Genomic DNA, 27,244 nt, shown 5'->3' with positions numbered 1-27,244 from the left:
TGGGCTCCTTCATGAAGGCGTCCTTCAAAGCTTGGAACGCCTGTTGTTCGGGGGCGTTCCACTGGAACCGAGTCTTCTTCTGCAGGAGCCGGGTGAGGGGGGCTGTCAAGGCAGCAAAGCCAGGGATGAATGTCCGATAGTAGTTGGCAAATCCAAGAAGTCGCTGAATATCCTTCACGCGACGCGGGGGTTGCCAACTCTGCAACGACTCAACTTTACTCGGTTCCATGGCGATGCCCTCAGGAGAAATGCGGTGACCCAAGAAATCAATGGTCACCTGGTAGAACTGGCACTTCTCCAACTTGGCAAACAGCCGATGTTTCCGGAGGCGCTGCAGGACCTGACGGAGATGCTGATGATGCGCTTCACGCGACGGGGAGTAAATCAGGATGTCGTCCAGGTAAATCACAACAAACTGGTCCAACAGATCCCGAAAGATGTCATTCATAAAATGCTGAAACACAGCGGGGGCGTTGGTCAGGCCAAACGGCATCACCGTGTACTCGAAATGTCCATAGCGAGTACCAAACGCCGTCTTCCACTCATCACCCGGCCGAACCCTGACGAGGTTGTAAGCTCCACGCAGGTCCAGTTTCGTGAAGATCTTAGCCTCCCGGAGTCGGTCCAAGAGCTCGGGGATGAGGGGCAGCGGGTAGCGGTTACGCACCGTGATAGCGTTGAGTTTCCGGTAGTCACAGCAAAGCCGTAACTCGCCCGACTTCTTTTTGACGAAGAGCACGGGCGCAGACACTGGCGAGGACGAGGGCCGGATGAAACCACGAGCCAAGTTCTTCGTCAGGAAGTCCCGCAATGCAGCCAACTCGGGCTCCGACATGGAGTACAAACGCCCCACTGGGAGAGGCGCATCAGGGACTAGGTCAATGGAGCAGTCGTAGGGCCTGTGCGGGGGTAATTGGTCCGCCTCTGACTCGCTGAACACGTCAGCAAAGTCGGACAGTTCGGGAGGCAAGGAAACCCCTGGGGAACCCTCCACCTGGCCGGCACAGATATGGCGGGTGTGGTCCACGCACTGCAAACTTGGGAAGGTGACCAAGTTCTGAGACCAATAGATCTGTGGATCATGCGCCCGGAGCCACGCCAGTCCCAAGACCACGGGGAAGTGCAGATCCGAAGTGACGTAGAACTGAATGGCCTCCACATGGGTACTGATGGCCATACACACGGGTTGCGTGGCGGCCGTGATAGGCCCGGACAGGAGCACTCGACCATCGATGGTCTCCACAAGCATGGGCGGATCCACTGGACACTGGGGAACAGCCCATTTGGCCACAAAGGCCGAATCCATAAAGTTAGTGGTAGCCCCAGAGTCAATTAAGGCATGGACCGGAATCCCCTCTGGCTTGCCAGGAAGGATCAGTCGTGCCTCCAAAATCAAATGCCGTGGAGGTTCACAGGCACCGTCGGAACAACGTCGCTCGGTGTGGATGTTGTGGGTCGCCCGATCTTTCACACCGTCTAGATCGGGCTCGGGCCGTTTCCCGATAGCAAAGCAGGGGACTTTCTCGGGGCAGGCTTGGTCACTGACGCCCGCTGACGCTTCTTCGGGCAAGAAGCAGCCAAATGTCCAGGGTCCCCACAGTAAAAACACAACCCCTCCGATCGTCGTCTGTCCATTTCCGTCACCGATAGACGGGACCTGGCGGCACCCAGCTCCATTGGCTCCTCCCTCTGGACTGGGGGCTCACGCACAACAGGGGCGGCAGGGGTCTGTGGGGTGGCACGGCGACTCTTACGCTGCTGCAGCCGGGCATCGATCCGCAGACAAAGATGGATCAGCCCATTCAGGTCTGAGGGAATGTCCACGCGGGCCAGCTCATCCAACATCTCCTCTGACAAGCCATCCTGAAAGGCATCCACGAGCGCAGCCTCATTCCAGGCGGAATCCTGGCTAAGCAGCCGGAAATCGCTGATATAGGCCTGTAGAGGGCGCTGACCCTGCCTCAAAGCTTTCAGGCGTCGGGTGGCCGTCTGCGCCTTAATCGGGTCCTCGTACATGAGGCGCATATGGTCACAAAACCCCCCAAAGTTATCCAACAAAGGGCTAGGCTGTGCCAACAGAGGCGTGCCCCAACGAGCTGCATCTCCCGACAGAAGGCTCAATACGAATCCCACCTTATCTCGGTCAGTGGGGAAATCAGCTGCTCTCACGCTGATATAAAGCTGGCATTGTCCCAGGAAGGCAGGAAACAGTTCTGGATTACCAGCAAATTTATCCGGCATAGCTATCTGACATTTCCTCCTGGGTGGGGGGGCAGCATGTACCTGAGCCTGCAGTTGTGCCACCTGAGTGGCCAGCAAGGTGAGTTGCTGGTTGAGCTGGGCATTCTCGGCAAGAAGCTGCTCCATCGTAGTATTAAGGGGTGGGTGGCTGAAAGCAAACTGTTCTGAACCAGCCCTCTTCTCGCACCCCTAATCAAAAGAAGAGTCTGGAAAGCGTCCAAGACCAAAAGGCTTCTGCCAAGTTTTAATTACACTGTTACAAGAATACAAGAGCTTGACTTCTCAAACGGAAAAGTTGCTTTCAGCAACCAGCCCCTCCCCAAACACTTCTTTTATAGAGAGCTCAGGGCGTGGTCTCCCTGTGCCTCCTCCCGAGGAGTCCCATAGCCTTTCTTTGTTTGTCCCTGCTCGTCTGCCTCCTGCGTCGGGCGTCCTTGAACAGGGCCAGCTGTGGGTCATCATCCTCCGCACTCTCGGGCTCACACAGCTGAGAAGAGGTTCCCGGCTGAGGACTCTGCAAAGTCTCCAAATCATCATCAGCCGGTTCGTTTCCCTCCTCCCCCACATCTGAGTCCTCCGATACATCGGACCCGGCTGTCGGACCCACAGGCTGGCCCTGAGTCACAACAGAGTCATTCTTATAGATGGCATGTGATTTTCTTGTACTTTATTTAGCTACTAAGTGACTAAGGAGTATATATTAATGTCCTGTAATTCATTGTACGCAATCATACGTTGGGCAGATACTTGGTCTCCATCACTTGCTTCCATTCAATATGAAAAGAAATCACCATGAGGGGATGATGAGTAGTAATGTAGTGGCATTGCTGCTACACCAAAGGGAAATCCTGCTCTTGAGAAACCATTGCCCATAAAGGCAATTTGTGTCAAGCTCTAAGTCAACCATGTTTGCCCAAACAGAACTTCTTGTTCAACACAATAAGGTAGGATTTAAAAAACTAAAACCCAATGCACACATCCTAATCTCCTCTCTGCTAGTAAACAATAGATTCTTAAAAAGGTCTTTCAGTGTCCCTGGAAAGCAATAAATGATATATGTTAGTTTGATTATTGCGTTGTTGTTTACAAACTTCAGCTCAATTGTAGTTCCTTGGTCAGAGCAGTATAAACACATAAACCATGTTAACAGATCTCAATTTTGTGAACTATGAAATCTGATGGGTCAACTCTGCTCAATCTTGAAGCACCTTGTGGTTGGCAAGACCCGGTGCTCATCTCTGCTGCCTTATCACTGCCTCAGGAATTCATTAATGGGCCTTTGCATTGGTACACCTAGTGTGCTATTTGTATCCTTTCTTGGACCAGTACACTCTTCGGACAGTACACCTTAATCATAATAGTAAAGTTGGAAGGGACCTTGGAGGTCATCTAGTCCAACCCCCTGCTCAGGCAGGGAAACCCTATACCATTTCAGACAAATGGCTCTCCAGTCTCTTCTTAAAAACTTCCAGTGTTGGAGCATTCACAGCTTCTGGAGGCAGGTTGTTCCACTGGTTAATTGTTCTAACTGTCAGGAAGTTTCTCCTTAGTTCTAGGTTGCTTCTCTCCTTGATTAGTTTCCATTCGCTGCTTCTTGTACTGCCTTCACTTTGATCACCTTGGTCACCTCATTTCTGAATTGCTGTAATGCACTGTACATGAGGCTGCCCATAACACTGCATGATGCTCACATGACTCCAATGCTTGATGAGCAGCACTGGGTACCAGTTGGCTTCCAGATGGAATTCAAGTTGCTGATTATCACCTGTAAAGTGCTTCATGGCTTCAGCCTGATTTCTCAAGGAATCTCCCATCTCCATTTGTTTTTGCCTGATTTATATCATCAGGCAGAGTGGGTCCATTTGAGGTCCTGACCATTAAACACTTTCAACTTGTGGGGCCAAGTGTAGAGAAGCGCACTTTCTCTGCTGAAGCACCTGCCATCTGGAATGGTGCCCCCCCCCCGAGATTCACTCAAATGCCACCCTTGTGGCATTTTGGAAACTGTTAAAAACCTGGATGTGCTCCCAGATTTTGAGATAAAGTTGTTGGAGGTTCTCTTTTCATTACATTTGCTACATATGTGGAATGGCTAGAATATCACGCTTCTAGTCAACCAACATCTTTTCTCACTTGTATCTCTATGTGTTGAGTGGCCTCTAATTAAAAATAAAATAAGTTTACTAAATTGAAGATTTACTGTGGGTAGTGAATCAGCTGGATTTATTATGGTGCAGAACATGAGTACAAGAGAACAAGCAGCCTATAAGAAGCAAAATTCCTGTATTTATCTTTTAAAAGGGTTTTTATAAAGGACAAAGTTAAAAGCACAAGGAAAAAAGGGCATTTAGAGGAAATGTATGGGTTGTTTTTATTTATTTTCTGGTAAGAGTCCCTTGGATAAAAGTTAGGAAAGAGAGAGAGAAAGAGAGAGAGAGAAAGAGAGAGAGAGAGAGAGAGAGAGAGAGAGAGAGAGAGAAAGAAAGAAAGAAAGAAAGAAAGAAAGAAAGAAAGAAAGAAAGAAAGAAAGAAAGAAAGAAAGAAAGAAAGAAAGAAAGAAAGAAGCACTGCTCGGTAAAAAGGAAACATGTTGGTCTCTGCAAGTTCTAATAAAATCTGTTTACTGAACTGGTTGACCCTTTCTTGGAATCTTTTCTAAGTTTCCCAGAACTTCGTATCATGTGGTTCTTTGGTCATTAATAACTAAGTATGACACAGCAGTTTAGCCTTGCCTTTGCGTTCTAGTAGGCGCCAGGACCGAGCTCACAAAACATCTCAGCTGGGGCTATGGGATACAGTGGGAGAGTCGGGCTGCTGTGATGTAGCAGTGAGCACAAGAAAAGACCAAAGGCAGGAAGTGATTCATCAGTGTACAGTACAACATACTGAACATGGTCAGGGGGTTTGAAAAAATCTGTCTCCCATCCATCACCGCTATGAGAACTAACACGGCTCCGGATGAGCTGTGACTTGATTTTTCACCTCCAGATCAGATCCCACTTTAGAAAAGCTGTACCTTAAAGGAACAGAGGCATCTGTGGGTCAGCAAATGGGAGGACACAATGGCTCCTTCTGAAGCCACCAACTCTGTGTGTGTGTTTTTTCCTGCCTGGAAGTGCTTGGCTTCAAAACTAGAAGCCCTCAGGCTTCTCTCTTCTTTCCTTTTGGCCCGGCTCTCCCCTTACGTCAAACAGGGGGCTGTTTTCAGTTCCAGATTAAAGGCTCAGGGTAAGATAACAGGGAAAGCTAAAACAAGTCACAGAGCAGGGAAGAGACACAGCTAAAAACAAAACAAAGCACCCCACAATGTTTTATATATCCTGCATTAAAATCATAATCTATATATATACTCAGGGTGATCTCATGATCATTTTCCAGAAACTGGATTACCGTAACAATGGGAAATAGCTTGGGAATTTGCAATAGACCCCTCTATGATTTGAAACAGGTTACCCGATTCCCCAGTGCCAACAATGACATGACTATTCTTCTGTTCCTGACCCCTGTTCATCCTTCTCCTCCTCCTCCTCCTCCTCCTCCTCCTCTGCTAACGTAAAAAAAAAGCTGTAAGAGAAGCCGATTTCTATGTGTTATTTATTTATTAAATTTATATGCTGCCCTTCTCACTATCAAGTAACTCTGGGCGGCTTACAGTGTACTAAACCAACAATATAAAACAATTAGCAGTAGTAGTTTCACACCCATTATCTGTGACCCTGAGGACACAGATCAACCTCCAAGTGGCCTCAATGACTCTCTAAAACAGACATGTCAAACACAAGGCCCGGGGGCCAGATCCGGCCCGCGAAGTGGTTTCATGCGGCCCGTGAAGTCATCCTGGAAACAGTGAGGGAACAGCCCCCACTGCCTTGGCCCTGGCCCAGAGACCCTCCTTCTGCCAGAGACCCTCAGATCTGTCCCACTCCTGCCCAGGCCCCCATAGGCACCCTTGATGCGAACGATGTAGAGCTGGCCATGCCCACCCAGTAGGCCACGCCCACCCAGGCCATACCCACCCGGCCCCCTGAGGGCAACTGCAATGCTGATGCAGCCCTCAATGAAATTGAGTTTGACACCCCTGCTCTAAAAGAATGCAAGTGATCAGCGGTCTGCAAGGAATATACAGTAGATCCTTCCATTCCCCACTATCCAGTCAGAGCTAAAGAAGCTTCTTAGAGGAGAAGCGAAATGTATTCAAATAAAAGCAAGGAAGTCCAGTTGCCACTTGGGACAACCATGACCTGGATGACTGAGAATCTCCATAGACAATTTCTTCACTGCATGCAAACTTTAGCCTTTGAAGGACAAACAACGGGAATAAAAATACATATTTTAATTAGTGGCCAGTCCCCTTAATTACCACAGCTCCCGGAGTATCAAAAATCTTCATACCTCTACTCCAGGCAAAATGAAGTTTTTTTAAAAATGTCTGGGGTCATTCCCTTCATACACATTGCAATTAATAATGCCAAATCACAATAGTTTAACTGAAAAATAACCCAAGCTGTCTTGCTACCATCCTTTCAAGGCATCTTAAAACCTCTGAAAGTTGAATGAAAGCATTGCAACAGTTTTGCAACCAGCTATGGATGAGCCATGCAGACAGGCTGCAAGAACAGGAAATGGAGCCTCGGTGGTAGAAGGGAACCAGGTACAAGTTAGTCCTTGACTTACAACCATTTATTTAACAATGATTCAAAGTTACAATTATCATGGAAAAAGTGGTTTATGACCCTTACTTCCACAGCTACCTTGCAGCATCCCTGTGATCACAAGGTCTTAATTCAGACATTTGGGCAACTAGGTTGTATTTATGACCTGTTGCAGCATCCTGGGGTTATATGATGGCAATCTGTGATCTTTTTTTGCTGGTTTTCTGGGGGGGGGGGAATATCCATTAGGGAAACTGGATTATGTGATTTGCTTAACAGCCACATGATTCATTTTACAACTGCCATAAAAATGATTGTAAAATTATGTCTGGTCACATTGTGACTCGAATTACAACTGCATTGACTTATGGCTGAAATTCCAGTGTCAATTATGGTTGTAACTCAAGGACTATGTACAGAGAATTTAAGAGTCAGTGTTCTGTACCAGCCTGCTACCGGCCCTGCAGAAAAGGCAGGGACAACCCCTTTTACAAGAAGGCAAGAGCTGGAACTAAGCCTGCCAAATTTATGGATACAAAAGCAAACAGAACAAGACACGAACCATGAAACAGGAACTATTCAAGCGGTTGCCTTCAGCAAACCAGCCCTCCCACGCATTCCCCTTTTATATAGTTCAGGGCGTGGCTTCTCTCTGCCCCATTGCCTTCCTCTGTTTACTCCTGATTGACTGCTTCCTGCATCGGGCGTCCTTGAACAGGGTCAGCTGTGGGTCATCTTCATCCACGCTGTCAGGCTCACATAGCTGGGTCTGCGTCGTGACCAGGTGGGAGGGGCCTGGCTGAGGGCTCTCAACAGCAACCTCTCCAACACCCCCTCCTCCTCCTCTGAATCGTCTGACCCAACTGCCGAACCCACAGGCTGACCCTGAATCACAACAGTCAGAAAGCAAAGAGTGAGCAAAGAGTTCTGGCCAATGAAAAAACTAAGAGCTTATTAACATTATGAATCACATAATTGTAAAGCAAATGTCAGCCTTCTTTTCATTTCAAATTATTTTGTTTCTGGCAGACCAGAATTACTTAAGTTCTTTAAAGTCATATTATGTATTCAGTTAACAGTTGTGCAAATTGAAGCCATGTTGTCTACTCAGTTAACAACTGCAATTACCTCAGACAAAATGAAGAGAGGGTATTTTTCTGTACTTAGCAGGAAATAGAAAGAAGGAATGTGAGAAAAGAGCATTTCTTACATAGCCTTGAGGTTGCTTTAATTTAATAATGTGCTTTATATTAGAAAAAGGTCAGACAGGACCAAAGCGCTCAGCCAATTATTTGCTAGGCAGTGAAGTAAACTTGCTGACTGGTTGTAAATACAGCTAGTCCTTGACTTATGACCACAATTGAGCCCAAAATTTCTGCTGTGAAGTGAGACATTTGCTAAGTGAGTTTCCCCCCCCCATTTTATGACCTTTCTTGCTACAGTTCTTAAGTGAATCACTGCAGTCATTAAGTTAGTGACACAATTGTTAAATAAACCTGGCTTCCCCATTGACTTTGCTTGTCAGAAAGTCACAAAAAATGACCTTGGGACACTGCAAATATCATAAATATGAATCAGTTGCCAAAAGTCTGAACTTACTTCTCCCTGCTTGGCAATGTAATGCAAATTACACATAGATACAAATCAGATTGATTTGTTCTCAGATGGGTAGATGGCAATTATATTGGGGTACATTGTATATTCTATGTGCAAGTCGCTACTTTTATACCATCATCTGAAGGATCAATTTCAGGAAATTTTTAAACTCTGTTTTTCCGTATTTCATTGGGTCTATTTCTACCTTCCTAAATGTGTTAAGTTCCTCCTGGTTTTGTTTTAATCCCCCTGAAAATTGGGAATGTTAAAGCAGAGATCATTGGCTGTTTAGCAAGGATGCCTAGAATCAGCCACGCAGCAGAACTTATAAATGCTATGAATGTTAGTCACAGCCTGCTTGGGAAGAAGATGAAAAGAAATGGCTTGAAGTTTGAAATGGCTGTAATTGAAAAAGTGTGGCCTTGTGATTCTTGGTCTCGGTGGGTTAATTAATGATATGATTCTTTCTACCACCTGTCTTGCTTTCGTTTAAGAAAAGAAATTAGTACAGAAAGCAGCTTACAGCAAATCACACAACTATCTGGAAAGCTAAAATCAGGTTTTTAATTCAGTTCCAATACAGGATTACAGAAATGCTTGAAAAGGTCCACATTTAGAAACTAACAATGGGTTAAGTAAAATGCCTGGCATCTTACAGGCTAAGTCTCTTCCCTGTTTAGTTTCCTAACAAAAGCAGCTTGAGTTCATACTAAGTTTTGAAGATCAACACATGAAAGAGTAGAGTGTAGAATAGTAGGAAATGGTAGAATAATAGAAGGATGATGTTATGTACTGGGCTTTTGGAATATCAACATGTGCTTTGCTGGAGAACTAACGGTTCTCCAGCAACTCAGACAGGACGTCTCCAGTCCTGCTATTGGTCAACTATGGGTGGCAAGTATAGCCTCAATCTGATTGGTTAATACCATAGGGCCTGGCTATATATTGAGGCAGGGTGACTCCAATCTCTCAGTACAGTTTCTGCTTAAATAAAGTATGTGTTTGTCTGTACTCCTCTGCGTGTTCTCATTCCTGCTCATTAGAGCCCATGACATAATAGATGATTTATGGCAAATAATGTAATGAAATTATTCCCCAAATATCAATCACACAATATTTTTTATGCGTACAAAAATAATCAATGTTAATAAATCCACAGATTTCACTTGATTCTTAGCAACTAAATGTTAGGCTTTAGTCATGATAACTTGGGTCTTCCTCACCTTCAGTTTTTAGACTATTGTAACAGGTTCCACATGGAGTGCTTGAAAAGCATTCAGAAATTGAAGCTGTTATTTGGCATCTCATATGCTGCACATGGACATCTGGGTGCTGGTTATTAGTTATGGTGCTGGTTATTATTTACTAAAACTCCATATGGCATAGGGTAGTCTATTTATGCGACTATCTGTCTCTGATAGTTTCTGCTTGTTGCACCAGATCTGGCAGGGAGGACGTTTTCCAAATCTCTTCCTTTAAGCAGTGTCATTGTGTTGGTCCCAAAAGCAACTGGTTTCTTTGTAAGTGCACCTGCCCTGTGGAACAGCATCCCTGCAGAGTTTCAAATGGCCCATAACCTGTTTTCCTTCCTTCCTTCCTTCCTTCCTTCCTTCCTTCCTTCCTTCCTTCCTTCCTTTCTTTCTTTCTTTCTTTCTTTCTTTCTTTCTTTCTTTCTTTCTTTCTTTCTTTCTTTCTTTCTTTCAATTTAAGTGTCTCGGAATTGGCCTGGACAAGTCCCTGCAGTTTCCTTGGCAAGGTTTTTCAGAAGTGGTTTAACATTGTCTCCTTCCTAGGGCTGAGAGAAAATGATTGGCCTAAAGTCACCCAGCTGGCCTAAGACTAGGATTCACAGTGTCCCAGTTTCTAGCCTGGGACCTTGTGCTAAGTGCTATTGTTGTTGCTATTAATCCACAATCCCTTACAACCTCAACTGTAAGTATCCACAAATTAGCAATAACAATAGCATTTAGGCTTATATATCACTCCACAGTGCTTTACAGCACTCTCTGAGCAGTTTACAATGTCAGCATATTGCTCCTCATTTTACTGGCCTCAGAAGGATGGAAGGCTGATCAGGATCAAACTGCTGGCAATGGGCAGAGTTAGCCTGCAATACTGCATTCTAATCACTGCACTATCACGGCACAAATTCCATCAATATTGGCTATATGGAATTTCAAAATGCATCACTCCTTCCTTTATTTCACTACAAAGAATGAGGTAACACTAGCATGAGTGGTAAGACTTAATTTCCCACAGCTCAGCAAATTTCCTTTTTGTTTCCCTGTATCAGCTAATTTTCTTTTTCTTTTATTTTAATTCTGCACATTTTCTTTTTGACTAATTGTACCCCTTTATGAGAGTTAGTTTGGTGTAGTACTTAAGTAATCAGGCTTATGTCACATGCACACTTTACTTACACCATACAGTATATTGTACTCTTAGCTCAGTCAACTTTCAATTATAATGTTCCATAATTTCATCCTATTCATTTTATTGTATGTTTTCTCTAAATCCACAAACATTAAATATTTTTTAACCTCTATATATTTGCTGATTAGCAAAATACTGGTCTGCATATTCTTTGCCCAGCACAACCTGTACTGTCACCTATTGTATCCTTTCTATCAGGATTCTACCAATATTTTCTCAGGCACATTTAACAAATTACTTTCACTTGCAGTTTTACCATTCATTCTTACTATCTTTTCTTTGTCCATGGTAACACTAGCATTGTTTCAATTGGCAGGCAGAGATGCAGTCTTCATGGACATATTAAAGAAGTCACATAATCAAATCACATCCTTATTTTAATACTTCTCTAGTTTCATCTGCTGTATTACCATTTTTCAGCATTTTTAACAGCATGTTGAAAGCAAGTTCCTTTCATTAAATCATTCTGAATGTTCCCAGTCTCTGTTAATTGTAACCATTCCTTGTTTCTTTAACTTTTCCAACCAACTTTTGCTGTCAATACACATTATACAATTTCTTTCATTTTCTTTCATTTTCTTTCTTTCTTTCTTTCTTTCTTTCTTTCTTTCTTTCTTTCTTTCTTTCTCTTTCTGTCTCTCTCTCTTTTCTCTCTGTCTCTCTTTCTTTTCTTCCTTCCTTCCTTCCTTCCTGCTATGCAATACTCTGAATCCAATCCAATGAGTCTGGAAATTAGCTTTGTGGAAGCAACATAAGATACCTTCACCTCTTCAATGTTCTTCTACAATCTCTGACCCAGGAATGCATCTAAATATTCCAAATCTCTTTAAACTGAGCACGTTGAAAAAACATTTTGGGTATCTCCTTCATTGAAAAAATAATCTAGCCCAAGAATAAGGATTAACATGAATTCTACCAGGAATTCTGGAGTTAGCCAGTTTGAGTATTTTGCTTCTAATGATAAAAGAACATGAGGGGTGCTGGTTTTGCATCTTTCTCCAGGCAAAGTGTATAACAGAGTTGCATTGACTTTAGATGGTTTCAAAGGTGGGTTTAAAAAATAAAACAAAAATCTGGCATTTGCCTTTTAAAAAAAGTACTACTTTTGGGCTATCAGATGTTTTAATATTAAAACAAGAGGAAGTACAATCCTCCCCCACTTCTTTTCTGTTCATCTGAACTGTCATAGATTTTAAATGAAAAATTGGTCTGGACATTTGTTGAATCAGAAATCAGCTCCAGAAGTATATTATTGAATGCAGTAGTTTTACACTGCTTCACTCATTTCTATTTAGCTTCCAGAGACTCTAGGCTTCCCGAAAGAGTATGTTCTCTTTTAAATAAAATATGTAAACATAATTAAAAATTACTAAATCTCAAGGGATCATCAAAATCTCTATCTTCTGCAGAAATGCTGAAATCTTTTGAGATTTTGAGGGAATTGGTTTCTCTTGATTGTTTTGGATGATTTCTTAGGTGAGGTTGGTACATTTTATTGATATTATTCTCAGTGAAATTTTGGTGCATTTAAAAGATTTAGCACCTTTTTAAAAAAACAGCTATAAATTGGTTGCTGAGATTTTGGGGAAAAAAGAACGTGTGGGGAAGAGAAATTTGCTTTGTCTGTACAAACTGTTTCACATGGGTGTAGAAAGCTTGTCCATTCTGACTTGAGCCTACATTCACACCCAAAGGTGCTTTTTCAAAACGCAACTGGACTTTGTGTTTCTGTGAAGATATTTTGCTTTTTATCAAAGAAGCTTCTTCAGTTCTTGGATGAAGATTCTAGAACTGAAGAAGCTTTTTGGATGAAAAGCAAAATGTCTTCAAAGAAAAACGAGGTCCAGTTGCATTTTGAAAAAGCACTTGGGGACAACCACGAGCTGGATGACTGAAAATCTCCACAGACACTTATATCCATACTATCCCCAAGATTTGGTCTAATGCCAGAAAGGCAAACTATAGATTGTCATTATCCAGGATGTTGAAACTGAAACCATGGTTGAAATGGAACAATAGCCCCAAGTTAGGTAATCATTCTGATTTAATGCAACTTCTGAGAGAGAAAGAATAATTATTGTCACAGGTCCACCTCCAAACCACTCACCCTATTAGAAATAGGAAATGCCAAGCAGAGCTATGCCAAAGTTTGTCTATATGTATATAAAAAACTTAAATCACAACTTGAATTCTAAAGGGTAATCTGTGCAAACTACAGTTTTATATGAGCTTGATTCAGATACCCTCTCACACAACCTTTGTTACCCTAACTGTAATCTTACCCACTACCATCTGAGAGGAAGTCCTGCCTAAATCAATTATGCCTCAACAGACAAATTTTGTCCCCTAATTTCTGAGAATTTGAATAGATTCAGTACACAGCAAACATGTAAATGGCTTATGTTTGTGCCCATTGACTTTTGCAAGCGTCACAATATTTACAAATGGTATCCAGTTACAGGATTGACTGATATGAGGGGAGTGAAAAAGAGCAAGTATCTGGAGGTGTTTCACTCTGACGCAAAACGCTGGGTTGCCAGAGCCTATGAACTCAGGAGGTTTTTGCCAGCTGGCCTCACAGTTTCAATTGTTCTGCTGTTTCCAGGTTACAAACACAGAGGGAACTATAAATTGTGTACAGTCTTCTGAGCGTTCACTTTACACAGGGCATATTCCATAGAAAACATTCTCCTTTAGTTGGAGAATCCAGCATTCCATAGTCCTATTCCTTTCCCCATCTTCCCTTCTCCTCATGATTCTTTGAAAACAACTTTGAAGGAAAACACACTTTCTCAGCCATGCCTATGGGGCAATCTGGCACAAAAAGAGAAGTTTTCTACAATAGTTCTATGTTTAGAAACACAAGGCAAGTAATTTGCTTCTTTAATCCCTCCCAAGCCAGTGTGGTTTAATGAATTGTTGTTGTTGTTGTTGTTGATGATGATGATGATGATGATGATGATGATGATGATGAAGCAATGTTGCTGAAGTCCTTTGGGCAAATCACAAAGTTACTTAAAAGCCTTAGAAACAGACACATAATAAAACAATAGATCTTGGTTATATTAATAAGTAATATAAGAAAGAACATGTAAAAGCCATTATCACAACATCTAAAAGTGGAGAAAATGTGTGCAAACACTTCTTGTTTCTCTAATGCTGAAAAGGGGGGAAAGAAGGACAAGAATTGACCAGTAAAAAGATACCCAGTTGTCATATATGTTTGGGGAAATAAAGGACATTAGAGTTGTTTCTGTTGCTTGCTTGATTAGAAACTCTGAAATATTTAACTCCAGAGAGCCTGCAAGAATTACAACGTATTCATGCATGGAAACTAAGATAATCAAACAATAATACTAAATCACAGGCATGTTTAATAAATTGGTATTAAGGATAATACAATTTATTACAATAAAAAGTCATGTTTCCATGCATATATAAATGTATTTGCTTTCTAATAAGCATGTTAAATCATACTTCAATATATTGGCTCTCAAAATCTGTACTTTTGAAAGCTTGCTGATAAATATTCATTCAATGATTCAATCATTTGACATGCTTATATTGTGCAATGAAAGTTGTCTAATATGACCTTTTCTAGCGGTATCCAGCATTAGAAATGCACTGATTAATGACATTTTTATCATTTTTTTTAAAAAAAACACCCTCCCAATGATCATTGAATCCAACATAAAATCTTACAAAACATGGAAAATAAGAAGCTAATAAAGAATATGACCAGTGTCCTTAAGTAGTATAGCAGCACTATCATAGGGTACCATGCCAAAGGTGCAAAATTACATCCCAATGAATGTAATGGAAGCAAAAATAGTAAAGTGGTGGGAGAGAAAGATTTTATGAACTAGCCATAAAATCAGGAACATTACAAATTGATTTTTCTTGTCTAAAAGTAAGGGGTGACATGATAGCAGCTGTCCAATATATGAGGGGCTGCCACAAAGAAGAGGGGGTCAAGGCAAGACAAGCGACAGAAACTGAACAAAGAGAGAAGCAATCTAGAACTAAGGAGAAATTTCCTGACAGACAGAACAATTAACCAGTGGAGCAGCTTGTCTTCAGAAGTTGTGGGTGCTCCATCACTGGAGGCTTTTAAGAAGAGACTGGACAGCCACTTGTATGGAATACTATGGACTCCTGCTTGACAGAAGGTTGGATAAGAAGACCTCCAAGGTTCATTTCAACTCTGTTATTCGTTATTCATGTTCAAATTGCCATCCATTTCCCTCTATGGATGGACTTAATCACAGCAGTGATTGGATCATGTGAAGGGATAGAAAATCTTGGAGAAGGTCTAAGTGATCACTAAGAGTCATCCTTGAATTAATGGCACATCGGTCAATCAGGCAGGCAGGCAGACAAAGCATAGTGTCTGCAGTTCAGATGTGCAAGTTGATCAGGCCTACTTTTCTCAGTCTGGTACATTAAGATGCCTGGAATAACAAATAAATATTCCCAGGGAACAAGAAAGGTTAGTAAAGTTGATTTAGTTCATCATGATTTCAGAGAGTCAATGGACATAATGTGAAGTTTTTGCATGGGTGACTGTCCTAGTTAAATGCAGATATAGAGGACCCTATTTTTAAATATTAAATGACATCTTAAACATTCATTTAAATAACACAATTTTGAGGTCAGCAACAAAAATAAAAAATTCTTGGGCCCGCGTGAACAAAACCTTGCATTCATAGCTGCCATTAAATTAACACAATCCCATCAACAAAGCCTCCTTACTTAAAGATGATATTATCTAAATAACCTGCCAAGACAATTACTGCATGTTAAAGGTCTGACAAAGATAAAAAGATCATGTAAGATTTCCCATTAGGATGATGGGCAGAAATAAATAAACTGGCCTCAAGATTTTTTGCACTGCATCTGCCATTAATGCAGCCCTCGTGGATTATCACATTTATAATTTAAAACATTTAATTTAATTTAATTTAATTATGGAACTTGTATGCTGCCCTATCTCCCGAAGGACTCAGGGCGGCTAACAACAATAAAACAACAATAGAAACAATGAATACAAATATTAAAAGAGATTAAATTTTACAAAGCCCCACTAAAAACCAATAAAAATAAAACAAAATTAAAAACCCCGTCGTCAGTCCAGGTCAGCCAGTTGGAAAAGGTATGTCTTTAGGTCGCGACGAAAGGACCAGAGATCTGGGGCCATCCGAAGTTCTCGGGGGAGCTGATTCCAAAAAGCAGGCGCCCCGACAGAGAAGGCCCTCTGGATTCTAGATAGCCTATACCTGGTGATAGGTAATGGTAAGCAAACATATAAGCCTGTAACAATAGCAGCCTTGTCCTTAGTTAAATCAAATACCATCCACCAAATCCTGAGCCAGAAGAAAATACCCTGGTATAAAATTTGCTGCTACCATTGGTGATTCTCACCTTGTCACAGTCCCAAAGGTACTTTTTCAAAAGGCAACAGGACTTTCTTTGTTTTTTCAGTCTTGATGAACTGAAGTAGCTTCATGGATGAGAAGCAAAATGTCTTCAAGGAAGAACAAAGAAAGTCCAATTGCCTTTTGAAACACCACCTTTGGGACAACTATGACCTGGATGACTGAGCATCTCCATTTAAACCTAGTCATATGCATTATGCTGGCAAATGGTGTGTCCTTATTCATACTGCACAGGGCAAGTTAAAGACAGAGATTGGTGGAATTCCTACTGCTCTCAGTCCTACCAAATGCCTACAGTTAACAACAAAACAATATCTACTAGTCACCTGCTCTAACATGGCTGTTAGAACTGGATTAGATTGGAGCTGACAGTTAAGGGTAATTTTAAGGTGCCTCAAGCATAGATTGGAGATGAATGGAGGGAAATATCAAGAAGACATGATAGAAAGCTGAGATTACACGAGTTTGTGCCATGAATAGGATCTGGTGGGGAAAGATCTTAAAGTTATTGTATTCAAGGGTCTGTAACTATAATAAGGACTAGCAAAGGCAAATTGATTTCCCTACATCAGAAACAAGAACTATGTTTTCCTAATCCAAACTCTCAGAATCCCTCTTTGGACTCTTTCTCACAGCCATGTTAATGAGCATTTCTCCAGTCCATGAATCAGCAGAAAGTATCCCTACTTAAAAGCAATTCCCCTAACTGAGTTCTAATTTGCCTCAGTAATGAAGCTGGTGACTGGTTCTATCCTTACAGTTTTGACAGGGGACAAGTTGAGGAAATGGTTTGGTGGATTCCCCAATCCTCCCCAATCCTCAGCTGTCGCCAGGACATATAACCACAAATCAATAACCTGTTGTGTGGCAGGGTTGGGCAAGCGTAAGCAGATGCCTAAGACAGAGGGTTTTGTCACCTTTCAAGTTTCCCAATATCTGTTAGTAAGATTGTTCCTAAACGTGGTTCCAGACTTCTCTGAAAAAAGTACTAAATGCATTTGTTAAACAGGGCCATGCCGATCTGCAAAAGAATGGTAAATGCATCTCTAGAACTAGAGAGTAATTTCAGGAGAAGGATGAAACTGATGGGGGGGAATAGGTTGCAAGTGAGGGGCTTTGCTTCTTTGTGTGGACCGGTTTCTGGCATGCTGTGGCCTGGTGCCGGTCCACGGACCGGTGTGTGGGGACCCCTGCTTTAGACTATGGTTGGAGAGAAGTAGAATGAACTCTCAAACTGCCTTTCAAATATTGTTATCATTGCTACCCAGGAGTAGTTCCAACTAACTAGTAGGAGCCTGAAAATAGATCCCTAGCCTGGATCTTGCTCTCATCCTCAGCTTTTATTTATTTATTTATTTGTTTGTTTGTTTTATATACCGCCCTTCTCCCGGAGGACTCAGGGCGGTGTACAGAGCAATAAAGTAAGAATACAATAAAGCAATAAAGTGAGAAAATTTTAAAACCCAAATCCATCAGGCCAGGCTGGCTTGTTGGAATAGATAAGTTTTTAGATCACGCCGGAAGGAGCGAAGGTCGGGGGCCATCCGGATTTCAGCTGGTAAGCGGTTCCAAAGGATTGGCGCACCCACCGAGAATGCTCTCCCCCTGGGGGTCACCAGCCGACATTCTCTGACCGGTGGCACCCTGAGGAGGCCCTCTCTGTGGGAGCGCACAGGACGGAGGGATGTTGACGCTGGCATTAGGTGCTCCCGTAGGTAATCCGGACCCATGCCATGTAGGGCTTTGTATGTCATCACTAGCACCTTGAATTTCACCCAGAAGGCAACTGGAAGCCAGTGCAGCTCACGGAGCAGAGGTGTAATATGGGAGACCCCCAAAAGCACTCGTGCAGCTGCACTCTGCACCAGCTGAAGCTTCCGAGTGGTTCTCAAGGGCAGCCCCATGTAAAGAGCGTTGCAGTAGTCAAGACGAGAGGTCACAAGTGCATGGGTGACTGTACGCAAGGCATCCAGGTCCAGATAGGGTCGCAGCTGGCGCACCAGACGAACCTGGGCGAAGGCCCCTCTAGTCACAGCTCCTATATGAAGCTTTGCTTCATTTTACTTAGTTTCATGGTAAAAAAAGTGTGTGTGTGTGTGTGTGTGTGTGGGTCTGTGTATGTAGTCAAAGAGCAACAGGAAAGGACCTGGAGGATATTGTTTTTGCTGTGTTATAAATCTATTTTAATTAGTCATGTTGATGCTGTCTCTTCAGGAGGATAAAGAAGAAAAAGGGATGGAGGGAGAGAAGGAGTGTTAACCAAGTTAAAGAATACTGTCAGGCAATTATCCATCCTTCATTAAAGATTAGACCACACCTTTTGTTTACTACAGTTAAGATTCCATCAACTGAGTTCTTCTCCCACCTCAAACCATTCAGAGACCCTTAACTGGAGTACTCAAAGAATAATATAGACCTTATATATATAATAGAAACTGTGTTGTAGATAACTCACTTAAAAATAATGTAGAGGTGGTCCTCAACATATGACCACAATTGAACCCCAAATTTCTGTTGCTAAGTGAGTTTAGTTAAGTGAATTTTGCCCCATTTAAGAACTTTCTTGCCACATGTGAATCACTGCAATTGTTAACTTACAGTTGTTAAGTGAATCTGGCTTCCCCATTGACTTTGCTTGTCAAAAGGTCGCAGAAGGTAATCACACGACACTGCAACCAAGCATCTGAATTTTTATCCCATGACCAGGGGGATGTCTCAACGGTCGTAAGTATGAAAAAAGGTCGTATGTCACTTTTTTAAATGCCATTGTAACTTTGAACGGTCACTGAATGAACTGTTGTAAGTTGAAAACTACCTGTGCTATCCATATTAAATGCAAACATGACATAACTCAGGAGAGGACTCTTTCCAGAGTTTTAATGACCACCAGGTATCAAAGACATCACTGCTTACATTTCCAGGAGTATTGCAGAGAAACATCACTGTGATACTTGTGGACTATTTCAGGGGAGATGACTCCAAACACCTCCTTACTTTCTGGAACTGTCTATCTTTCTTGCCAGTTAGCCCTATAGTAACTTAGCCATGTGGGGAGGAGGATTTCTAGAATTTGTTATGTCAAGACTCTCCTTTAAAAACGAAGCTAGAAGTACAGAGAACCTAATTCAAATTCAGGTTGAAGTTTGGGTTTGACCAATGGCAGCAAGATCTATTTCATTGGCTTATGATGCCTGAGCAGAAGAGGGCAGATATATCTCTAAATTCCCTGAGGGATTACTACAAGCATCAAATTGCAAAGTAGAAAATAAGCCCAGAACGTTATAATTAGTCACAGTAGAGATTAAACAAACCTGCTTGACTTCTTTCTCCTGTTCTTTATGCTGCCAGAATAAGATATAAAACTAGACAAGAGAATTTAGAAAGTTCTGAACATTCTGGGGAAGCTGTTATCAAAAGTGGGAAAAGAACAAACAAGCACCATAAATCTTGAGGCATGTTGTTTGTCTCTGGAGAGTTCTCAGAGAAAGCTTGGGGAAGAATCCAAAACTTTTTACTTTTGCCTGTTGATGCAGTTAAGAGTTTTCAAGATTCTTACACAATCTGAACAGTTCAATGATAGCTTTCAATTTCTTTCTTTCTTTCTTTCTTTCTTTCTTTCTTTCTTTCTTTCTTTCTCCCTTCTTTCCTCCCCCCCTCTCTCTGTGAGTGTGTGTGTGTGTGTGTGTGTGAATGAGAAGTGGGCAAAAATTTACTGGGAGGTCTCTAGGTAAGGTTTTTCTGATGCCCAGTTGTTTTAGGTACAGTACAGTACAGCTAGGGACCAGGTGAATAATTTCTATCAACCAATTCTCTTCACCTGTAGAATGTAAATATTGATTGTTTTCCTGTTTCTTTACTTTACCAGTGCTCTGCCAGAATTCCTGATTTGAAATAAGTCAGATATAAATTGGGGTATAAACACAGAAACCATTTTCATGGAGCGCTGTAAATCATTGACTTCACAGATTGTAATATTGAGAGAAAAGCTAACAGGATTTCATTTTTAATTAGATGTATGCATCAGAGGTGATTGGTGCATAGAAATTTTTTTTGTGATGAAGACATTGAACTTTTGGAAGTGGTTCTAAATGGTTTTGGAGGTGGTGGTTCATGCAAAAGGAAGGAGGGAAGCTAGACAGCAACAATCTCATGATAGCAACTGAGTAAAAATAGTATATAAGGGACGTGGTGGCTCAGTGGGTTAGGACGCTGAGCTTGTCGATCAGAAGGTCAGCGAGTCGAATCCCGAGTGCCGCATAACAGAGTGAGCGCCTGTTACTCGTCCCAGCTTCTGCCAACCTAGCAGTTTGAAAGCATGTAAAAATGCAAGTAGAAAAATAGGAACCACTGCAGTGGGAAGTTCCGTGCGCCTTTGGCATCTAGTCGTGCCGGCCACATGACCACAGAGACGTCCTCGGACAAGCACTGGCTCTTCAGCTTTGAAACAGAGATGAGCACCGGCCCCTAGAGTCGGAAACGACTAGCACGCATGTGCGGGGGAACCTTTACCTTTACCTTTAAAAATAGTATGTGAATATCTTCTATGGGTGAAACAGGAGAGTTCTGTCAGCTTAATACAGGTAGTCTTCAAGTCACAACCACAATTGAGGCCACAGATTCTGTTGCTAAGTGAGAGAGCTGTTAAGTGAGTTTTGCCCCATTTTACAACCTGTTTTGCCACAGTTGTTCAATGAATCACTGCAGTTGCTAAGTTAGTAACACGGTTGTTAAGTGAATCTAGCTTGCCCATTGACTTTGTTTGTCAGAAGATCGCAAAAGGTGATCAGATAACCATCATAAATATGAACCAGTCGCTTTTTTCAGTGCTGTTGTAACTTTGAAGGATAACTGAATGAATGGTTATAAATTCAAGACTTCCTGTACTGGAGATGTGTTAGGAAAGGGACAATATAGCTTTTTTGTTTGGCTTTAGACCCGTTCTAAATACCTATGTCCGTGGTGACAAACCTATGGCACGCATGCCACAGGTGGCATGCAGAGCTCTCTCTGTGGGCATGTGCACTGTTGCCCCAGTCCTAGGCCTTCAGCTGGGTTTTATAAAAACTTTTTGCTTTAGGCCTCCGCCACTGTGTATAAAAAAAAAAGGTTCAATCAATCAATCAATTTCAACTTCTCGCGAGAAAAAAAAGATCTCGCAAAGTTGGAATTGATTGATTGAACTTTTTAGTCCCACCCAGTCTGCCGTTACCACCGCAGCCACGCCCACCCAATGGGCCACACCCACCCAGCACTTTGGGTTGCAGTTTGGGCACTCGGTCTCTAAAAGGTTGGCCATCACTGACCTATGTCTTCTGCACAGATTTTTGTAAGCAATATACAGTAATTCTGGCTACTAAATTTCATTATGTTGCATTTTTATTTTTTTCTGAGGAGTTGGTGAAGGCTAAATGTTCTGGAAGGCTGTGAACTCTCAGCATCCCAATTTGTTCTTCATTATGGCTTTTTTATTTTATGGTTCTTATATTGTTACTTTTTGATTTTTGTTTTTTTTAATTACTGTACTTTGAACTTTAGAGTTATAAATCTGTCAGGCCATTTTTGTTTTGTTTTTCTTATGGAAGTTTTTTTTTTGTTGTTCTTGGGTGTTTTCATTATATTTAATTTTCTTGATCTGTCCTTCAGGAATCAAAATGATTCAACAACTTACAAATAGTAATAATTATAATAGTTTAGCATTGTCTAAATCTTCCCAATCTGGGCTGAAGATGATCATTAAATGGTAGCAAAGAGTTAACATTTTGTCCATCTCTCTTCTACCCTCTAATGATCAATTTTATTTTTGCAATGCAGCTCTGACAGCCACAGTATTGTTAAACCTGAACAGGTGTATCAACCTGAATTTAGTTCCAATTTATCCTATCCTCACTTCTGTCCTGGAGTTTTATATATATATATATTTCTTTGTTTACAGTTGCACTAAAAATACAGAAATTCAAAGGACACCCCATGCTTTATCTGATAGTGCTTCTGTGTAAAACATAAACTCATGATTTATTATGCCAGGGAATTTGTACAATGATTCCCACTCTGATCAAAGGGGCAGGTTGGTTGGATCAGAGTGAAATCTTGATATAGGATGATGAGGACGGCGAGATGAATATCCAGCAAGGGAAACATGTAGCAGTGGAGACTAGAGAATCTGGATTTGATTTTTAACAGCCCATCAAAATGTTGGCAGTTCATCCCATATTATTAGTAATATATGATAAGCACAGCTAGTGGAATTCCCAGTTAGGGGAACATAAAATCTCCTGTGCATATTGGCAAATGGAACATTATTTCCCGGCAAACAGCTGCTCTTGGTTTATACTGTTGAGTAGCTTCCAACCCTGGGATTACTAATGACTTTTGAACATTTTGCTACTTTGGTCCATTGTTTGATTGAAACTGTGCTTTGCCTCACTATTCTCCCAGAAATGTCATTATCAGCTCTCCTTATCCTTGTCTAGTTCCCTTTCCATCCATCATATTTATAAAATAGATAATTTACAGCTAGGATAAATCAATAACTATCCTATGGGAGTTCCAATAAAACCTTTCCAATCTGTTTCTGCCAGCTTCCAGGACAATTTAAGCATATTATTTTTATACTGATCCATGAAGGACTGTAGCTCAATGATGGAGCTTATACCAAGGTTTATCCTGGATTAGGGAAAAATCTTATTGCAGACCCTGAAAACTACCTGCCAATGTATATAAAAGGGAAAAAGACATAAGCCCAAATTGTCAAATTTCCTGATTCAGAATTCTTGATCTGAAGTCTTTTATAAAATCAGATAAATTATTTTTACAAGCTTCTTTAACATTGCAGAATGTTTTCATTGTAACTTAAGCATCCATGCTTATTTTCAAGATTGCATATGCTGCACTGAAACCATTAGGATGAATTTGAGGATACAGGAGAAGGGACAAAGACAAGAAGGTTATCACTGAACTAAAGAGGAACAAAATGCCAACAAAAATAATTTCCATATCTGTGACACTGACTGATAAGAAAGAAGGGATTGATGCAAAGAATGCATATAAAAATGTCTTCCCTGAGGCCTTCCATAAAGTACTGATAAAGTCATGTAATATTTGGATAGGTCAGTGTGATTGCTGACCCAATTGAACTCAGAAGTTACCTTTAACTTTAAAACTCAGAAATGCTTTAGTAAATGTCTTTCTATCAGAGTCTGATAACAATGAACCTGCCCTGCATATGTAGAAAATATTAGAAAATGTCCATCATTATGCATGCAGGAGGAAAATGAAATTGCAGAAAGAACAGTGATCTTTTGAAAGAACCTATAGTATATCTCCTGAAGGTGCTGTCAGTCAACTACAGTTTTGGAAGCCACTCAAAGAAGATTAGCTTACTCATTGTCAGGAACAGTGGGTGGACTTTGTTCATACATTACATTTTTCAAATAAACATTATCAGGTCTAATAGGGCAATTCTTCATTATGTGTTACTATAAGAATTTCAAAGAATCCCATGTGGAAATAGCATGGAACTATCAATAAAATTGATATGTGTCTATTCAAGCAGCAAATGTATACCAGCTTTTTTCCTGCCCAAAAGGTCAGTGGGATTAGGCCCCATTTATATTCAGCCTCAAGAATAAGTTTCTCTAGTTCAGTTTAGACACCATTTTGGAAAATTATGTGGACAGATCTGAAGGCCATTCAATTTTGTATGGTCTGAATCTTCAGCACTCCAAATTGTGTAGGTTCCCCATTTGGGATGGCAGCATCCACACAGAAGAATCAGAATAATTACTATAAGGAAAGCTTTCTAGTACGAATGTTTCACAAAGTTATTAGTATGAAATTGGATATTTCAATTTCTCTTAACCAATTTCTTTTTCAAGATAAGCATTTCTTTGTTTCTTTCTATAGTCCCATGATTCTATCCTATTAGTTACTAATTTAATCTTAAAATGGAGCTCCTCTCCAATTCTACCTGTTACGTATTGGGCTTGAGGTGTTACACCACGTGCGTTGCTGGAAAGGCTAATGGCTCTCCAGCAACCCAGACAAGCTGTCTCCAGTCCTGCAATTGGTTAGCCCAGGCGGAAAGAGTGGGTTCAACCCTATTGATGCCGCCTAGAGGCTAGTCTATATATTGTGGCTGGTTGTGGCCCAAGCCTTCAGTACAGTTCCAGCAAGAATAAAAGCATGAGTTATTCTGTACTCAGCATCGTGTCATCATTCCTGCTCCCAAGAGCCCATGACTTAACACTACCTTCTTCCTATTCTTCCCCCACACTGCTGCCACTAACTTTGGAATAGTTAAGCTTCTTTTTAAAGAGTTGGTTCACCAGTCTGAGGGTGCAGGAAAACAGGCACAAGAATCATGATGCTAGGATAAAGCATGGTATACCATTCAGTCGACCTGAGACAAGGATTTAAAAATGGGTAGACCTAACATTTTGACTTTAAAAAAAACAGAGCACTTGCATTTATATTCACTTATCAAGAACTTTACTTGTCTGGCAATAAAATGCATTAAATTACAGACAAGCGGGTGCAATGCTATACCTTTGTTGAGGAAGAAGAGTAGAATCATTTCTTTGGAACGGGCTATGTAGGGCCTCAATTCTGTTTGCTTATTGCAGGAATTTGAATTAAAACATTCAGGCAGAGTGCTGCTTAGATTTGCAATACTTCAACATGTTATTCTGTTGATTATGCTATTACTGTTCTTTTTGGAATTTTTTCCCCTAATGATCAAACAAAACCTTCCTTTCTATAACTGCAATCACATATTCCATTCCACTGGAATTATAGACAGCAGGTGTTGGTCTTCTGGTTCACTATCATATTCCAATTCAGATTTTTTCCCCCTCAAAGCTAAACATTCACTGTTGCATCCAGAAGACAGTCTGATACTCATAAGTGGACCCAGAACTCTTTTTGCTACTCACCAAAGCTAAACAAATCGGAACAATCATCTTCCAGGATATGGAAACTATATTTTGTTGGTGCAGTCTAAAATAGCTTTTGTTTTTTTCCCCCCAGCCATACTATACTCATTTTCAGTATGCAATCACCTACTATTCCAAGACTTGTTTCACAGGTACCAAATCATGTATTCCACGCCAGATACTCGCACATTTTATTGTTGTTGCCTAAGTGAAGAACTTTGCATTTGTTTCTATTACATTTTATTCTGTTATTTCTATCCCATTTCTCTCACTTACCCTGTTTTATCTGGATTTTATTTATGTACTTTAGGGCATTGGCTATCCCACTCAATTTTGTATCATCTGTAAGCTTTGATAAACAATTCTTCCAGCTCATCATACAAGTCAATAATAAAAAATAAAAAGTAGAGGGCTTAGAAATGAATTTGGCACCTCACTTTGGTCTATCTTTTATGAGCATTTTTGAGACAATATTACCTAGCTATGTATGGGCTTAATTTTCATGCCATCTAGCCTGCACCTAACTAGATTGCAGATTGTAAGGTCATAAGATATTTTGTCAAACGCTCTGCTGAAATTAAGATATATTATGTTTGTAGCATTCCCAAGACTTTCCTGTTGTTTAAGGATAATAATAATAATAAGTTGGAAGGGACCTTGGAGGTCATCTAGTCCAACCCCCTGCTCAGGCAGGAAACTGTATACCATTTCAGACAAGTGGCTGGCCAGTCTCTTCTTAAAAACTTCCAGTGTTGGAGCATTCACCACTTCTGGAGGCAGGTTGTTCCACTGGTTAATTGTTCTAACTGTCAGGAAGTTTCTCCTTAGTTCTAGGTTGCTCTTCTCTCCTTGACTAGTTTCCATCCGTTGCTTCTTGTCCTGCTTTCAGGTGCTTTGGAGAATAGCTTGACTCCCTCTTCTTTGTGGCAGCCCCTGAGATATTGGAACACTACTATCATGTCACCCCTCACCCTTCTCTTCGTTAAACTACACATACCCAATACCAGCAACTGTTCCCTATATGTTTTAGCCTCCAGTCCCCCAATCATCTTTGTTGCTCTTCTCTGTACTCTTTCTAGAGTCTCGACATCTTTTTTACATGGTGGTGACCAAAACTGCATGCAGTATTCCAGGTGTGGCCTTACCAAAGCATTGTAAAGAGGTATTAGTACTTCAGACGATCTTGATTCTATCCCTCTGTTAATGCAGCCTAGCACTGTGTTGGCTTTTTTGGCAGCTGCAGCACACTGCTGGCTCATATTGAAGTGATTGTCCACTAGGACTCCGAGATTTCTCTCACAGTTGCTACTATTAAGCAAGGTACCACCTATACTATACTTGTGCATTTGATTTTTCCTGCATAAATGTAGAACCTTACTTTTTTCACAATTGAATTTCATTTTGTTAGATAGCGCCCAGTGTTTGAGCCTGTCCAGATCCTCCTGTATCTTAAGCCTATCTTCTGGAGTATTGGCTATTCCTGCCAGCTTGGTGTCATCTGCAAATTTGAATGAGTTCCCCATCTATCCCCTCATCCAAATCATTGATGAAGGTGTTGAAGAGCACTGGGCCCAGAACAGAGCCCTGCGGCACCCCACTGCACACTTCTTTCCATGTAGATGCGGTTCCATTGAGGACCACATGCTGAGTACAGCCAATCAGCCAGCTACGAATCCATCTGGTGGTGATGCTATCTAACCCACATTTTTCCTATCTTTTCAAGTAGTAGGTTGTGATCTACTTTATCAAATGCCTTACTGAAGTCCAAGTAAATTATATCTACAGCATTCCTCTGGTCCACATTGCCATTTTGAGTTAGGTTGAGGATTACTACAAATGAAAAATGAATGATTGCTTTGTTCCTGGAGATTACTTTTCACTATCCTCTCACTCTGTTGTTAAGGCAGTCAAGAAAGAACAGACTACTGCAAAATCTTATCCCAAACATAATTGGATG

Source organism: Vipera ursinii (assembly GCF_947247035.1).
Source record: "Vipera ursinii genome assembly, chromosome: 3".
NCBI classification, from domain to species: domain Eukaryota; kingdom Metazoa; phylum Chordata; class Lepidosauria; order Squamata; family Viperidae; genus Vipera; species Vipera ursinii.
This window is presented reverse-complemented; position numbering follows the sequence as displayed.